Source organism: Orcinus orca, chromosome 11, assembly GCF_937001465.1.
Source record: "Orcinus orca chromosome 11, mOrcOrc1.1, whole genome shotgun sequence".
Classification (NCBI taxonomy): Eukaryota; Metazoa; Chordata; class Mammalia; order Artiodactyla; family Delphinidae; genus Orcinus; species Orcinus orca.
The window spans coordinates 64445469-64451881 of NC_064569.1; positions in this window are offsets into that span (position 1 = coordinate 64445469).

Below are 6413 nucleotides of genomic sequence, written 5' to 3' on the forward strand. Positions count from 1 at the left end.
TTAATAGTGATGCGTGGGTTTTCTTGGAAGGGGGGAAGGATTGTTTGTTTCACTGCACAGAGTCTTGGAATTATCAAGTTTCCCTACCCAGAAGTAGATACATAAATCAGTTAGGATTCTTGATTGCAAAGAAGACACTGCCTATTTGTACTAGTTTTCTATTGCTGTGCAACAAATTACAACAAATTTAGTGGCTTAAAACAACACAAATTTTTTTAATTTATTTTTTAAACATTTAAAAAATTTTATTTATTTTTGGCTGCATTGGGTCTCCGTTGCTGCGCGCGGGTTTTCTCTAGATGTGGCGAGCGGGGGCTACTCTTCGTTGCGGTGCTTGGACTTCTCACTGCGGTGGCTTCTCTTGTTGCGGAGCACGGGCTCTAGGCACACAGGCTCAGTAGTTGTGGCTCACAGGCTCTAGAGCGCAGGCTCAGTAGTTGTGGCGCATGGGCTTATTTGCTCTGCAGCATGTGGGATCTTCCCGGACCAGGGGTCAAACCCGTGTCCCCTGCATTGGCAGGCGGATTCTTAACCACTGCACCACAAGGGAAGTCCCACAAATTTTTAAGTCATAGTTTCTGTGAGTCAGGAGTCTGACACATTTTTGCTTGGTCTTCTGCTCAGGGTTTTTTGAGGCTGAAATAAAGATGTTGCTAGCTGTACCCGCAGCTTGGGTACCTTGAGGCTTGGGGTCCTCTTCCAAGCTCACTAGTCATTTGCAGCATTCAATTCCTTGTAGTTGCAGAATGGAGGTCCCCATATTCTTGCTGGCTATCAGCCAGAGGCTGCTCTCAGCAACTAGAGGCTGCCTTCAGGTCCTTGCCATGTGGCCCCTCCATACAGCTCACGACATGGTGTCCAGGCAAGCAGGAGAATCTCCCTCCAGGAAGGGCCCAGTCACTCTTTAAAAGACCTTTCCCCATTAACTCAAGGCCACTCAGGATAGTCTCCTTTATTAAAAAAATAATATTTTTTTCACATTTTAAATTAAAAAATGTTTTAATTGTGTTAAAATATACATAATGTAAAAGTTACCATTTGAACCATTTTCCAAGGATACAGTTTGTGGCATTAAGCACATCTACATTGCTGTGCAACCATCACCACCTTTCATCCACGGAACTTTTTTCATCTTTAAAAACTGAAATTCTGTACCCATTAAACAATAACTCCATCCATCCCACCCCCAGTCCCTAGAAACCATTATTCTACTTTCTGTCTTTATGAATTTTACCATTCTAAGTATCTCATATGAGAGGAATCATACAGTATTTGTCCTTTTGTGACGGGCTTATTTCACCTAGCATAGTATTCTCAAGGTTCGTTTTGTTTATCTATTCATCTGTCTGTGGACACTTGGGATGTTTCCACCTTTTGGCTATTGTGAATAATATTGCTATAAGCATGGGTATACACATATCTCTTCATGACCCTGCTTTAAATTCTTTGGGTATATACTCAGAAGTGGAATTGCTAGATGATGTGGTAATTCTAATTTTAATTTTTTGAGCAACGATCATACTGTTCTCCATAGTATCTGCACCATTTTATGTTCCCACAAGCAGGATAATCTGCCTTTGATTAACACAAAATCAACTGATTTGGGTCATTAATTACAACTACAGAATTCCTTCACCTTTTTCATGGAACGTAATCACAAGAGTGAAATCCATTGTATTCACAGTTCCTTCCAATACTCAAGATGAGGGGATTATACATGGTGTTTACACCAGGGACAAGAATCTTGGGGAGCATTTTAGAATTTTGCACACCACACTTCCATAAGCAGAAAAGACATTTATGGAAAGGATGTTGAATGGTTCCAGAATTAGTGAGAAGGCCAGAGAATGAACCCACAAAATGAGCAGGAACAAATGTAAGTCCGGCAATAATAACATAGTCAAGATCACATTATATGAAAACTCTGATAGAACGACATTGGTGGTGCCACCACCAGATAGTAATTGTTGTGACAACTGTGGTAAACAGCCTCTAAGAGGGCCCCCAATGATCCCCACCTTGTGGTATTTATCATGCCTTCACATTGTCCCTGTGCTGTTCTGAGTGACCAGTAGCATTCAGCACAAGTGATGATCTGTCACTCTTAAGATTAGGTAATAGAAGACACTGGTTTCAGTCTTGTTTGCTCGATTACTCTCTAGAATCATTCATTCTGTGTGACTTGGGCTATCATGCGTGAAGACACTCAGGCACCTTTTTTGGACAGGCCCACTTAGTGAGGTACTGAAGCCTCCAGCCAAGGGAATGAGCCTTCTTGAAAGCAGATCCTCCGGCCCCAATCAAGCCTGCAAATAAATGACTGCAGCTCTGGCTGCCAGCGACCTAAGAAGAGCCTTTCCATCTTTAGAGGGTTTTAAGAAAACAAAGACAAATATGGGAAAGAGATTATATGTACACACAATAACTAAACTATTTACCATCTAGTCCTTTACAGATAAGGTTTGCTGACCCTTCTACCACCATTACTGAGGACAACTCAACTTCCCAACATTTTCTCTGAATTCAAAGTCCTTGGTCTGAATGCCCGGTTGGTTAAGCCTAGCTCAGGTGCCCAAGACTTAACTGCTGAGGAACTGGAAGAGAGAATGTCTAGCCCCATGTAGCTTCTGTAGTGGGTGGCATGGTCCTTTCTCCCAACACGACTCACAAAATGGGAATTGTCCCTAATTAAAAAGTGTTCAGATTCTAGGTAACAAACAACAAGCAGAAAAATGATCTAACTCCATGGAAACCAATCAGATTAGCTCTCTTTAGCATTTAGCAGACAAAGTTGATTTGTCCAGATGATGATGCTCTAAAGAGACTGTCTAGTATTCTTGTCATCGCCTATGTCAGTTCCTGTACTACTTGCTTTCTTAGCTTTTTTTTCAATTTTGGGGACTACACCATATCCTTCTAACAAACTGATTTTTTTGCTTAAAATTAGAGTCAATTTCTGTGCTGGAACAAAGAACTCTACCTGATATAATATTATTGATATTGTGTGAAGAAGATCATCAGAGAAGAATTTCAAATTTGTTAATATTTTATTTCTCCAAGACTTTGTTATTTTATTTCTCCAAAAGACCTTTTCCCCACAGGAAATATTTCAATATTTCAAACCCTTCATTTCTCCCAAGCAAATGACATCAGAATATGTTTCTGAACCTGGCATAGGGACTTCCCCGGCAGTCCAGTGGTTAAGACTCTGCAGTTCCCAATCCAAAACTGGGCAGAAGACCTAAACAGATATTTCTCCAAAGAAGACATACGGATGGCCAAGAAGCACATGAAAAGCTGCTCAACGTCACTAATTATTAGAAAAATGCAAATCAAAACTACAATGAGGTATCATCTCACACCAGTTAGAATAGGCATCATCAGAAAATCTACAAACAACAAATGCTGGAGAGGGTGTGGAGAAAAGGGAACCCTCTTGCACTGTTGGTGGGAATGTAAATTGATACAGCCACTATGGAGAACAGTATGGAGGTTCCCTAAAAAACTAAAAGTAGAATTACCATACGATCCAGCAATCCCACTACTGGGCATATACCCAGAGAAAAGCATAATTCAAAAAGACACATGCACCCCGATGTTCATTGCAGCACTATTTACAATAGCCAGGTCATGGAACAACCTAAATGCCCATCGACAGACGAATGAATAAAGAAGTTGTGGTACATATATACAATGGAATATTACTCAGCCATAAGAAGGAACGAAATTGAGTCATTTGTTGAGATGTGGATGGATCTAGAGACTGTCAAACAGAGTAAAGTAAGTCAGAAAGAGAAAAACAAATATCGTATATTAACGCATGTATGTGGAACCTAGAAAAATGGTACAGATGAACTGGTTTGCAGGGCAGAAGTTGAGACACAGATGTAGAGAACAAACATATGGACACCAAGGGGGAAAAACTGCAGTGGGGTGGGGATGGTGTTGTGCTGAATTGGGCGATTGGGATTGACATGTATACACTGATGTGTATAAAATTGATGACTAATAAGAACCTGCAGTATAAACAAACAAACAAAACAACTAATACTAAACTTTCTTTGGGTTATTTGTATGGAAATATGTTAATATAAATGTTTCAGACATTACATGAAATTTCTATAAAAAAAAAAAGACTCTGCAGTTCCACTGCAGTGGGCATGGGTTCGAACCCTGGTGGGGGAAGTAAGATCCTGCATGCTGTGCGGCATGGCCAAAATAATAAAATAAAATAAAACACTGGCATAATAATAATAATGGGTAGAAAATTATATTCTCATTATGAAACATAAGATTTAAAATTATAAAGAATACTCAATAATTTCTTTCTTCAATTAGATCTATAACCAGCTATTCTAGAATTTGTGTATCAGAACTCAACTGCCTCTTTTTTGTTAGCTATCACTTAAAATCAGTTTATATTATTCACTTATTCATTTGTTCATTCACCAAACATTTATGAGCACCTGCCACGTGGCAAGCCCCTATTAGTGCTAAAGTTATAACAGTGTAAAACATATATTCCCTTAAATCAACAACAATCAGTAACTCAACTCTGTGATCAAACACAGCACCATAAATAATAGAACAGCCTCCATTATGTGCCCTTCCATTATCTATGATATATTTTTGCCGAAAATGAATAGCTTGAGTCTAATCAAGCCTCTTAGATCAGATATCATTTTATAAGAAATAAGGGGGCTATAAGAACATATTAAATTATACCATAAGGATTTAATCAGAAAAACCCAAATGTAGGATAGTCTACAGGACAATTGGCCAGGCCTCTTAAAAAAAAAGTGAGGATTTTTAGATTAAAAGAGACTGAAAAATATAACAACCAAATTAAACATGTGAATTTTGACTAGGTTCTGATTTGGAAAAAAAAAGTTATGATTGATTGTTGGGAAAATTTAAATATGGATTGGGTTTTAGATTGATATTAAGAATTTTTTTGTTATTTGTTTTCTGAGATATGGTAATAATGTTATGATTACAAAATCTGTCCTTAATTTAAGGAGATGCATGTATAATTTAAGGAGATGCATGTATAAAGTGTCATCATGTTGACAACTTCCTTTCAAGTGGTTTGGCAAAATAAAAAAAAATAAACACACATAAAGTAGATAAAGGAAATTTGGCAAGATGTTAACAATTTCTGAATCTAGCTAATGGGTATCTAAGTGTTTGTTATACTATTCTTTCAACTTGTCTGTTTGAAATTTCTCATAACAAAATGTTGAGAGAAAAAGAGCCCATTGCAGGGAGACTGTGCTGTGATTCCCTAATGGGGTCAATACCATTGTCCCAGAGGCATTTGGAAGTGTGGTGGGGGTATCTTTGGTTATCAAAATGTCTGGGGAGCATTACTATGATTTGATGGGGAGGAAGGTAGCAGGGATGCTAAATAACTTGCAATGTGAGGGAATTCTTCACCCAACAATGAATTACACTTCTCAAAATGCCATTACCTTCCCTGTTGAGAAGTACTGAAAATAAACCAGTCAGTAGCTCTTCCCCCCCAAAATCCTTCCTTAACCCCATATACAATTCTAGTGTTTCTTCTTCAATCTGCAAAAAATAATCTTGGTAGAGGAATCTTCATTCATGGTTTCCACTTCCTCATTTTCTTTCCATTCCTTAATTCACTCTAGTTTGGTTTCACAACCACCATTCCTTAAAAACTGGTCTTATCAGGATGACCAGTGATGTTATTGTTAAGTCCAGTGGACGTTTTGCAGTATTTGACCATGACGAATACTCTCTCCTTCTTGAAAATTTCCCCTCATCTTTCATGACACCACTCACTCCTGGTTTTCCTCCTAATTCTCTAACTACTTTTAAGATTCCTCTCATACACTCCTTTTTCTCTGCCTACATTTTATTTCACAGGATTTCATCTGTAGCCCTTTTTTCTTTTCACTTTACAGAGTTTTTTTTTCTCAGATCCCCACCTGAAGGCCAGATATTGCATCTAAGTTCCATAGTCATTTATACAATTGCTTACTGACAGGAAATATCTGAGCCTAACAAATGCAAAATGGAATTTAACAGCTTCCCACGTATACTTGCTTCTTCTCTTAGAGTCTTTATTTAAGGCAATGACTGGGATCTACTTAATGCTTTGGGAACCTACTGTAAAGCCATCTATCCTAGGTGGCAAAGGAGGGAAGGTGTAGGACAGGGACGGCTTATGGAAGGAGATGACACTTCACGGACACAATTAATCAACGAGGAATTGGATGAGGTGTTTGGGGGTGATGCAGTGTGAGTTAGGGAGGAGACTCCATCAGAACAGAGGCAGAAACACAAAGGCAAGTAAAACTACACTTCTCCTGGAAGTGAATGTAATTCACAATCGATGAAGCATACATGCTTTTTTGGCAGGAAGAACTGGCAAGGGATAGAGTTGT